The 12,147-nt window shown below is 46.5% G+C and overlaps 1 protein-coding gene across 4 annotated transcripts in view; it reads right to left on the reverse strand.

Moving 5' to 3' along the window:
- The window catches only part of FAT1 (FAT atypical cadherin 1), a 127,581-nt gene extending 116,904 nt beyond the window's left edge, over nucleotides 1-10,677 (reverse strand). For 3 of the 4 annotated variants that reach the window (XR_014141090.1, XM_081807811.1, XM_081807793.1), the window contains exon 1: nucleotides 10,297-10,677. The gene's annotated coding sequence lies outside the window, so the exon portion shown is untranslated. Of the gene's footprint in view, nucleotides 1-7,548; nucleotides 7,733-10,296 lie in introns of those variants that run through there. The other variant, XM_081807803.1, reaches the window with a different exon arrangement.
- Nucleotides 10,678-12,147: the final 1,470 nt, after the last annotated feature.

The following is a 12,147-nucleotide window of genomic DNA, read 5'->3' on the forward strand; positions in this document are numbered from 1 at the left end:
AGGTGATCATACTCCTTGAACTCACAGTAAGTTAGGATTTCTTCTATGCATTTTCCAAAGTGAAAACCAGGAGTGTTTACTTAGTTCAGCCCTCACAGAAAAGGGCCTCAAGTCCAAAGCTGAAATATCTTTAGCATAGATTTCTGAAAATCCATAAATAAGAGAGAAAAATAACTTTTCTAGTAGTAATCAGGTATTAAGATGCTCATATTTCTTCATTAGGGAGACCTTCATGTCAAGTATTCCAAGTCAATGACCGTGACCGCGCATTCTTCACAAAACAGAACACAGCCCCAGCCCCGGCACTGAGAACATAACTGCATCAATTCAAATACTTAGATCTAAAGCTGAAGATTCAGAAACGTTTCAACTGCTCCCGAGACAGGATTAGGTGGGGTGCAGCATTACACAAGCATAAATTCTATTAAATATTGTACATTTATTTTTTAGAGGTCCCAATTCTTAACAGCCTGTGAGTCCTCCACGGCATAGGGAAACAGTATCAATTCCGCGCGTGATGACAAAAATACACAAAAATATTCACACGAAGAACTGTGTTCTCCCTCAGCGTGCTCTCCCACATACTCCCATTTTGTATCAGTAGCAGTAAGAGCATCACTGAGCTGAACTATTACCGAAATTCAGAGCTTGATGTTCAGTTTGAATAGTGTCAGGTTTTTAAAGTATTTTTGAAGAGGTCTAAACTGCATGGAAGATACCCACATTTTCAAAGAAAAATGTCCCAAAGTTGTTAAAGAAAACAACACGAAATGTACCTGACTCTTGTTTATTAAAAATATAGTACATTAAATAAATATTTAATGGCCTCTAAAATCATTTAATAAGAGTCAGAAAAAAAGATTGTGTCCTAACTAAGGAAGTCTGTTATTCAGCTATGACCAATTCGCAGCTTCATAACACTGACAAGAGGAAAAAAAAAAAATCACTTTCCTAATAAATTATAATAGCCAAGCACAGGACTTTTAAAAGTTTTCATTGTGGGGCGCCTGGGTGGCTCAGTCGTTAAGCGTCTGCCTTCGGCTCAGATCATGATCCCAGCGTCCTGGGATCGAGCCTCGCATCAGGCTCCCTGCTCCGCGGGAAGCCTACTTCTCCCTCTCCCACTCCCCCTGCTTGTGTTCCCTCTCTCGCTGTGTCTCTCTCTGTCAAATAAATAAATAAAATCTTTAAAAAATAAATAAAAGTTTTCATTGTTACACTGAAAAATTAATGGGTGGGTCTTTATTTTCTGGGTGCATACCAGATCTTTTTTAAAGCCATGTTAAGACGTCTGTCAGTAAAAATAGGGGTGGAGGGCCCAGCTTTGAATCCAGAATGGAAAAGCAGCCTTATCAGGCTTGGTATATATATCACTTAGCTGCTTCTGGTAATTCTGCATGTTGTTAGTTCTGATTGCAGCTGCACTACGTCTGATTACTCTAGCAATGACTTGATTTAAATATTGCCTTCAAATGATCAACAACCGATTCCAATCTAACTGCGAGTGGTCTCCAAACTACTAATACTGACAAGTGAGAACTCCACGTCTCTCCCCTCAGCACCTGAGAACTCTTTTCCAGTACTTAAAACCTTAAGCTAAGGAGACCTTTTAATTTTTAAGTAGCCTCCATATAAAATCTGCTATGTAATTCGCCTTCTGTATGAATCTATAAAACATGTCTGTGGGTCTCCTAAGAGGATGGTCTCTGGCTGTTCTGAGCTACTGTGACATAAAAGACAAGCCAGGAGAACACCTGCGGCATATACATTTCCGGATGGGCTAGGGATGCCTCGCTATTCACTTCTCTCTCTCCTTTTTCCAGACAAGACATGACCACTACCCGTTACTCACCCTCCAACCACTTTCTCCTCACCCACGCTCCAGGGCAAACGGTGCTCACCGAGAAGCTCCCAAAACACAGTTCACCCCGTGATTTAAGATCATCTCACCTAATGTATTTTTCTCTGCAAACAGAAATCACTTAAATGTCACCTTGGCAGGGTAGCCAGTAATTAATACTGGCCACTTCCTCCACTCCCAAATTAGTAAAGTTTTACTCCTGGCCAAATTAGGATTATAGTTATTTTCAAGTGAACGTACAGGTATTTCACTAAATAATGGATCAGGAATGTGAACGGTTCCCTATACAGTAAGAAAATGCAAAGTCACCAGGGAGAGATTCCCTCCTCTTCCTCTCCTTAAAATGCTCTCTTCCCGGGGCGCCTGGGTGGCTCAGTCATTAAGCATCTGCCTTCGCTCAGATCATGATCCCAGGGTCCTGGGATCGAGCCCCGCATCGGGCTCCCTGCTCCGCGGGAAGCCTGCTTCTCCCTCTCCCATTCCCCCTGCTTGTGTTCCCTTTCTGTGTCTCTCTCTCTGTCAAATAAAGAAATAAAATCTTTAAAAATAAAATAAAAAAAAAAAATGCTCTCTTCCCCTATTCTCCCTTCTTCCCACCTCTCAGAAGAGATGGGACCCACCCTAGCTAAAAATAAAGACACCCTGTGAGGCCATAAAATTCTGCCTCTTCTGATGCTCTTCCCTCTCAAGCATCACTCAAATGACCCCTTCTCAACAAGCCCCTTTCACAGAGTCTACACACACACACACACACACACACACACACACACACACACACACACACACAGTTTGTCCCTATTTGAAAATAAACTTCAAACCTTCACTTCCTTCAAACTCACATCTTAGGTTTCTCTTTCTTGTTCAGGCAAAGTTTTTAAAAACGTACCTGCTCAGGGCTACCTTGACTTCTGCCTCCTGTCAAGAGGCCATTTCTCCCCTCAAGGGCTCTCCAGGGCCTCACAAACAGCTTCTCCCGGTGTCACAAGCCAAAGCCAATGTCAAATCAGATGCCCTTTTCTCAGCACTCCGACTCAATGTCACACTACCCACACCCTCCCCAATACCACTGTGTCCTTTACGTGTCACAGACTGCCTAAAACATGGCAATCCACGACACGTCAAACGATGAATGACACTAAGTTTTCCTCATTCTCTTCAACACTCTTTCGCCTTCAAGTTTGTCATCACAGACTTCTGTCTTCCGACTCTTTTTACACATGCACAAGGTATCATCCCTAAAGACCTCACCCACTACACCCTGGCTGTAAAGGATCACTTTGGAATCCCACATTCCAGCCTTAACCTCCCTCAAGAGCGGGAACACCCCTCCTGAGATTACCATCAGATCTCTGGGACCCAGCCTTTCACCCACTCCCAATTGCAAAATACCAGCCATTCCACTCTATTATTCCATTGCACATTTCTAGGCCAGTGAGGTTTCACCACTGCCCAAGTCACAAATCACTCAGGCTTGCGACCTAAGAAATCAAATAAGAAAAAAGGGACTGGCAGACATAAAAACTGTGATCTTGCCCAGGCTTTGAGCCCTAACCAAGTGCGTGGATTCAAGGAAGTTACCTAATCCTTGGATTCCATTTCTTTATTTGGAAAGCTGGAGACTGTACTAAAATCTTTACAGCTTCCTCCCTCCAGGGAGACACTTCTCTCCTCCCCACGCTGCCCCCACCACTTCCCTCTCTCACACACAAGCTGATCTTTTATTTCTAACTACCAAACCTCCATACCTAAAGTTATCGAGACTGGACATTTGTTTCTGCTCAATTTCTCAAAATTGCTCCCTTTCCGTTTCAGCTGCTGCCACCTAGTTCTTATTTGTATTTGCTCAGGCACAGAATATCCTAGCTTTCCAGTATTCCCGCTTTCTGGCCCCCTTACTAACCTAGCCTGTCAACGCTGGGCAATCACATTAATCTCACAAAAACTTCTTTGCGACATTAGTTCCTGGTTTGCACATATTCAGTATTTCCCCCTAGCCTGCTTATTAAATACACTCTTCTTAGCCCTGTATCAAAGACCTCTGATAATTTTACCTCTACCTACTTTACTAACTGAATCTCTAATTAATTTACTTTCTATTTCAAACGAAAAAGGCATACTTCCACAGGCTGGAACAACCAAGCTGTCCGGAGCAGATGACACCACCTAGTGGTGAGGGTTCTAAACTTGCAAGATCTCCATCCCCTGCCTTCTTATAAAAGATAAACTAAACATTGTTTTTCCTGCCCTTCACTCCTCACATTTAGTTATTGTCACCTCTGTCTTCTACATTTCTTTCTTTCCTTCCCTCCTTAACACCCGCCCCCCAAAAACTACCCTCCCTCTCTATAAACCAATGTAAGCCCAGGTCATGGATTTTCTACATTCTACTTGCACCAAAAAAAAAAAAAAAAAAATTCTTAAGTCATGTAAAAACGGGATCGAAGAGGCATTTATAATAAACCAACCAACCCTTTTCCTAACGATAACATGGTATGCTTCAGCATGCCACAAATCATGTCACAACTAAGGTTTCTACAATTTGTTTTACACATGTCATTTCCTGTCCTTGAATTATTCCCTTCTGATTCACTCTTCCCTCAGAGCTCAGCCTAATATCCACCTCCCCGCCCCTACCCAGCTCACCAAGGTGCTAGGATGAACTACTCTGCTCTTATCATGCTGGATATAACCGATTGCTTATTTGTCCTTCTCCCCCACTGGACTGTAAGCTCCATGAGGGCAGGAAATGTGATCTCTTCACCCTGTATCCTGTGTCTGGCCCAATATTCGACACAGAGGAGATCCACAGTTGCTGAGTTCATGAATGCATGAAGAATGGGAGGCAGGACTCCAGGAGGGGAGGGAAGGGAAGGAGGGATAACATGGGAAAATATATACCCATCCTTCTGAAATTAACAGAAAATCCAGGTGCAACCACCAGGCCAGTTACAACAGTGCAGATGGCTACCCTAGAGATAGCTCTGATTTCTAGCAGCTGAGAAAGAGGTCACCACCCACCTCAAAATGCTTCCAAATTGGCTACAGGAGATGCCAGATCAGTTTCTGCGATGCAGAGCTTATGGAAGCTCTCTGTTCGAATAGTCTATGAAGGATAACGATTAAATATTGCCTGATTTTCCTAAATACCTTGTAAAAAAGACAATTATAAATATATATCCACACATATAATGAGCCTTTGGGATTAAGCAAGAATTTTGGCAATATATTTAAATCTGGGGCTTAAAGAAAGGTTAAGTTTTCAAAAAAGTTTAAAATGTGAAATACACAGATTCTTCATCTGATGGACTACATTTTGAAATCAGAAGACAAAATGGCAACGTATGGATCTTAAATGAATGACCTAGATCACTCATTTCAAAAACTCCTTTCCAGTGCCTAAGGATAACCTAACACTTGCAAATTGACCAATTAAGTGAGACCAAAAAAAAAAAAAAATACTTTGGCTTCATCATCTATATAATTTGGTCAAAAGAAAGCTTACCTACTGCAATTTCCCACTCATAAAGATTAAACAGACACCTTGCCTTATGGCTTCCTGCTATTAAGTCAGGTCCTTTAGGCCACAAATTAGGCCACTGAGACAACATTTAATGCAACAATGCACTAATTTGTTTCAGTTTACTGAGTCTATGTAAAATCAGCCAAACTTCGGTGGAAAACAGGTGGTGGCCAACTTGATAGGGAGGTTAAAATAACCGGTAAGATCCCTTTCACCTCTAACATTCAAATAACTGCTTCAGAGGTGGCTCAAGAGCTAAGTCTACAGACATACACACTAGAGAGGCAGGGGAGCTAGGGACCGAAAACAGTTTACGCATAATTTTCAGATTCCCCTTTTGGCACTTGTCCACACATGGACTAAATGATCTATTAACGTGATGATAACCCACTGCAGGGACTTTAGTAACTAATTAAAAGATACAAGGAATATACAGGTGGCCTGAATGCTTTTATTAAGTCCTCTAACAATCTTGCTTCCTTTCAGAGTTACAAAAGAATCTGGCTCATTTAAGATATTCCTTTTTCAAGAAATGGGTACACAAATGCACACTTTATTGAAATCCAACCTTATGCTGAGCTTATTAAATGCCATGTTTGGCTTAACTTAGAGTTATATCAATTGTTTTTTTAAAAAATTATGTAATGCTTCAAGTATTTTTAAATCCATCTTGAAGTTTAATACTACAATAAGGAGGAATAATAATTCTAATTGTGGAACCAGAGCTCTTCTTTTAAAACTCAAAGCCAAATATCATATATTTTATATATACTAATCTATACAACTGCAGAAACACATTTTCATGAATAACTAACAACTGGACATGTTGGGTAACAACCACAACTCTAAGAATATGAAAAAATACTACCATAGCCTACTTTTAACACGTGCAGATACCTCCAACTATTGAAACCCGAGTCCGAACATACAAAGCCTTAAGAAGCTGCATTTAAAAAAAAAAAAAAAACTGCCTTTATTAAAGATAAAAAATGAAGATCATATGCCTTTTAATTTTTTTCCCGATTTTAATACTCACTATACATATCCGGTAAAAAATGAAAATAAAATCTACCAAGCATCAGAGTTGTTTAACAAAAGACACTTAATGAAACCGTAGTTAAAACACATGCAAAAAAAAAAAAAAAAAACTTAAGTGCATAAAAAATAGAGTTTACTTTTTGCATACAATTGCGTCCTTGTTTTCAATGTTCTGCAATTCACATCAGTGGGAACAAAAAATCTCACGGAGACAACAAAAAGTTAGCTTCCTGGAAGAAAGCACTGTAAGAAAAAGCAGTGAAGAATGAAATTCCCTTTCTTTAAAAAAAAAAAAAGGCCTTACAAGTTTCTCTTCTAGAAAAAAAAAACTAATAAAAGTTTAGCCCCGCAATTTATCAATCGCACCTATTCTATCTACATTCAACCAGTTAGTACTTAACCCTCAGAGCAGCGCTCCCTCGGGGCACAAAACATCTAAGAGAACTCTGGGACTCCATTTCAAAGATCTCATCTCTTTGGCTACTGGCCTCTTTCATCTCACCTACGCTGGGACTCTCTCATAAATTGGAAGAATTAACCTAGGGGCGAGATCAGTTAAGTCATTAGCAGGCACGAGAGTTACCGGGGACAGCGAGCGGGGCGCGGCGGTGAAGTTTCCAAGCTCCCGGGCGCAGCGGAAGTCCTCGCCCTCCGGCCGCCCCGTAGCCCCGCGCCACGGCCGCCGCTTTGATTTCCAGCAATGGCTCCAGGACCAGACCCTTGCAGCCCAGGCCGCCGCCGCAGCCTGCACCCGGCTCGAAAATTACCATTCGGTTCACGTTGCAAATTACCCCCTCCCACGCCTCCGCCCCCGCGTCCTCCCCGAGCCGTCCGAATCCCGAGCCCGTCCCGAGCTTTTCAAGTGGGCAGGCGCCGCCGCACTATACCACCTTCCAGCGGAGCTTGCTTGCATCCCATTTTCCAGAGCCCCCGCGGGAGCGCGGTCCTGGGCTGGACAGCGAGGGAAGCGCACCAGTGCAGCCCAAAGTCCGCCACCCCGAAACAGCGAACTGCATGCCTCCCGGGCATAGACCGCACCAGCCCCGGCCGCGCACTGGCAGCCCCGGCGCCTCGCTGCGCCCCTCGTTCACCCGCCCTCCAGCCCCAACTTCGTTTCTAGCAAACTTACAGAAAAGTTGGCCCCAAGCGGCCGCGGCGCTCTCGAGGACGCGCGCCTCGTCGCCTCAGCGCGCCCCCGAGTGGGGGCCGGGTCCTCAGGGGGCCTCACTGGGCCGGCGGGTCCGCATGGTGTCTACGGCCCTCCCTCGCTCTCCGCGCACCCCGCTCCGAGGCCGCTGCTCGCCGTCCGCGCGCCCCGCTCCGAAGCCGCCCGGCTCGGGAGCGGCGCCTCACGCGCCCGGCGCGGAATATATCCCTCCGCCCGCAGCCACGCCCGCGAGCGCCGGCGCTCGTTTCTCCCGCGCGGAAACTCGATCTGACTTTCCCTAGCGGCCAGACTGAGCTCGCGGGTCCGGGGCAACGACTCCCCGCCACGGGTCAGTGATCCCCTGCCGCTACAGCCGCCAACTCCTCCCGAGGAGAAAAGCGAGTGTCCAGGGTGATCTTGCGACACTCCGAGGAACAGTGTGGGGCTTGCTGTAGTGCGGCTGTTAGTTACGGCTAGTACACAGATTTGTGCAGGGAATTAGTATGGAATGTTTCCTGCTAAGAAAGGGGAAACAGTTTAGCTTTGAAAAAGAAAAAAAAAAGCCAGCTAAGGCTACTAAAGCTTCCCCCGGCTCCCTTTAGATTCTCTAGAACCTTCAAGGAATTCCTAAATCTGCATTTGAAAGCCTCTGTTCTGGGTCTGCAATTGCTCGGTGGAAAAAAATCTTCCAAAAGGTCTCAAAAGGAATGCGGTTAGATCGAATCTACTTCCTTCTTCAGTCTACATGAAGATCCAGGGAAAATGAAAGCGCTTCCTCCGCCTCTTCACTGTGCAGAGGTAGTTAAACCCCATAACCTCCCCGACCCTGGTTACGAACCCCAATACCGGCCTCTTCCGGCGGCCACCCCAGACTCCCACGTCTGCGGGACAATAGGCTGCTGTGCCGCCTCGTGCGCTTTGCCAGCCGGCAAGTCCACCCCACAATCTGTGAACCGAGTCTAACGTGAAACTACAAGTTCCCTAGGGAGAAGGGGAAGCCCCGGGCGTCTGGACGCCCCACTCCGGGAAGCCCCCCCCCCCCCCCGTCCTCCCACGCCCGAGCGCGCAGTCCCGGGTCCGGGGGCTCTGAGCCCATCCTCAGCGCCGGCAAATCTCCAGACGCGGGCTCCGCACAGCTGAGCCTCGGCCTAAGCCCGGAGTGCTCCTGGGCATTGGAAAACAACCCAGACAAGAGGGCGGACATGACCTCGGAAAGTTTGTGGGACTCGAACATTTAACACTGCGAGGACAAAGAGATCTGATTTCCCCGGAACCGGTGGAGGGGGCTGCAGGGGGAACTGCGAGGCAGATGCGGGCGAGGGAGTCTAGGGTTAAAGAGAGAAATTCCTTGGTTCAAAGTTAATGCAGTGTCTTCTTAAACCATCCTAAAGAAGGTGTTTGAAAAAATAAAGGTGTCTAGCAGGTTATGGCTGCGAAGGAAAAATAATGCCTGCAGAATGAATGTGCTGATTCGTGGCACCAAGAGTATGTGGTGTATTCCCTGCGCATGATTTGGAATACAGATAAATTCACACACCCAGCAAACACCATCATCCAAACACTTGGCCATGGCCATAAATGCGCAAAGTGCTCCTGGAGTTACAGGTCAATTTTATACTTGGAACACCTCGAAAATAGGTGACCTGATCTCCAAGCTCTACCGGTTTGCGCCCCTTGCCGAATTCTAACTCAACAAATCGCAGACGCCAACGGTTTGCTGGGGGAGGGAGGGAGAGTTGGAGGGGAAAGAAGAACAGTAAAAAGTAAAAAGACATCATCCCGTAACATAAAATCACAAGATGTCTTAAATGGCACAAAAAAAAAAAAAATTCCTGAAGAAAATTACCATTCATTAATAAATAAAAACCCTCACTCGAACTAAAACATGTTTGGGAATCCCGATTTTCCAGGCTCACTGCGAAACCTAATTGCCTGGAAGAAGTTGCACTTTTTCGCCACAGGAACAGCCGAGAGCCAGAGATGGAGATTTCAGACTCTGGCGCTGCTACGTTTTTCTACTCCTTTAGCCCTAACGAAACGAAATACCGATGCCTCTTTGCTACCATCGAATTACCTTCACAAGAGAAATGTAGTTCAAGCTCCACGTTTGTCCTTTCGATTGTTGGCCCTCCCTAACCCTGTCCCCAAAGGCTTTTGGAAATTAGGGGAATAGGGGACGGTTCCTGAAAACAAAAACGCTTTCCTCCAGCACCGCCTCTCCAACCAGTCCACCCAAGCTAGTATTTGAAAATTAGATAGCGAATGGGCCGGAGTGGGTGGTAAGTGAAGGCTGCGAGCTCACGCCCACGTCCCAGGAGCGCCCGGAAGGTCCAAGTTCTCTGTCCGCGCGCGGAACCCAGCAGGGATCGCGCGCCTTGCCGGGTGTCCGGACTAGAGGGCGCTGCGCCACTGCAGATCGCGCGGCCCCGAGTTGCGCCCTCCCTGGGCACCATTTCTATAATAAGTTACATTCAAAATAACGCACAAACAGCATAGCTTTTCAAGTTCTTTTGAACAGTGCTATGTATGTATTTTATGAATTCCAAAACCTGTGCAGACTGATCTTTCCATTCCCGAGCCATGTACAACCAGAGGGGTGTGCGGCTCGCCAGGCAGAGAGCCTGTAGGATGCACACGCTTCCCCGCACTAGCTCAGGGTCAAACACCCCATGTAATTTCATTTACGTTTAAACTTAAATACAAAAGGCTTACACTAAACAAAGAACTCACCAGTCCAGCCACTCGAGTCCTTGGGTGCTGGCTTTAAAGTCCTCGGCAGCTCCGTAATCCCCAAGCAATTTGGATATTTGTTAAAAGCCGTATCTGAAGTACCAACTTTGCCTCCCTCCGATCTTCAGCATGTCCCCAACGAGAGTGCGATCCGCCCGCGCTGCCCGGACCCAGGTGGCCACATCTCCGGAGGCTCCCGTCCTGGGTGGAAAGTTGAGCACTAAGAGGAGGCTAAATGAGAGTGCGCGAGGGCTACGGAATAGGGCCGAGGAGAAGCCAAGTTTGTCAGGACATGTCCAGGCAGCAAGCCCCTGAGTTTTGGAGTTGCGACCGGGAACTGCGGCGGATCACTGCCTCTTTCCCCACTCCCTCCCTCTTGGTGAAGGTGGGGGAGGGGAGGTGACGTCAGCGCCCCGCCTCGCCCCCCGCCCCGCGGCGCGGACGGGATCCTCCTGCGGGGTCCGCCTCCCCGACAGTAGCAGCGAGCGAGCTCGGGGCTGGGGCGGCCCCCAGTGTCGCAGCGCTGTCTACCCGGAGGCGTGTATCCCTCTCCACCGTGCGGCGTCTCCCCGGCTCCGCCGAGCGCTGGCGTTCCTCGCACTCGGCACCGGAGCTGCCCCGGAGCGCCGCGGCGCGCACCTCTCTGGTGCTCTTTCTCGCAAGCCCCTTCCCGCAGCGTTTCCCACGCGTCGAACTGCAGGTGATGCTCTTCCTCTTCTGCAGCTGAAATTCGTCGCGACGTGTCGCCTGCCGGGTTTTTGCAGAGCGGAAGCAAGAACAGTCTCTGCAGACTGGCCTGGACGACTTGTACTTTGTAGCCCTCCAACTTCTGGATGTGATATATTTTAAATAGTTCTTGTGCTCTAGCGCTGTTTGTGGTCTTTGTGTTGAAAATCACAGAGCCATATTTTAATTTTCAAGTCCTTTCCAAAAGCGCCTGTTTTTACACGGTACTCCGAAGCGTGTAAGGTTCCGAGGAGTGTGGGGAAGAGATGGAGGAGGAGCCAATTTTTAATGGGTCTTAAAAATCGTCCCTAGTGATAGGGGCCAATACAAAAATCAGTCGTCTACTCGTAATGTAGACTAAGATAAATGCAAACAACCCTGAAATAAAATTTATAAATGAACGCATCGTTTTTATGTAAGCGTCCAGACTCCAGGAAAAATATCTACTGTGGAGTGTGTGTGTGTGTGTGTGTGTGTGTGTTTAATGCCGCTGAAGTACCAAAATAAAATCAGGAGAGATAGCGTGAAATTCCCAGGGAGCCATTTCCGTGAGTTGACACTGTCCACATAAGGTTGGCATTAAAATTCAGAGAACCCTGGAAAGGGCGAGGACGCTAGGAGTGGGTTCTATCAGTACATTTGCAGCCATTGATGTAAATCTTCTGGTCTGTTTAGCTGGTCGTTCTCTGGGCAGGGTAAAGAGCAAAACCCTGAGGACACAGGAAACAAGGCAAGGGGTTAAACAGTGAGGACACAAGGAAGATGAAATGTTGGAGTATTGTGTATGAGGAAGTCGTATAACTTCCCTAAATTTCAGTTTCCTCATCTGTGATAAGGAATCGTATTTGTTTCACACGGTAAGAATACATTCGTGTATTTATTCATTAAAAAACAAATGTATTGAATGCCATGTGTTTATCAGGGAGAGACATCCATTCTTGCGGGCAACGCTTTCACTGAGCATCATCGGAAGTGTCTAGCAAGCCAAGCACACAGTAGTCAATCAATAGCCGTTTTCTTACTCTCCCCATCCTTCGCAGTGTGTCAGCTTTCTCATCTCTAAAAATCGGAAGAGTAAAAGGGAGGTTATCACAAGTAATTCAAGATACGTTTTGATTTAAAAGG

The sequence above is a fragment of the Leptonychotes weddellii genome, chromosome 2, assembly GCF_054177405.1.
Source record: "Leptonychotes weddellii isolate Sample4059 chromosome 2, ASM5417740v2, whole genome shotgun sequence".
NCBI classification, from domain to species: Eukaryota; Metazoa; Chordata; class Mammalia; order Carnivora; family Phocidae; genus Leptonychotes; species Leptonychotes weddellii.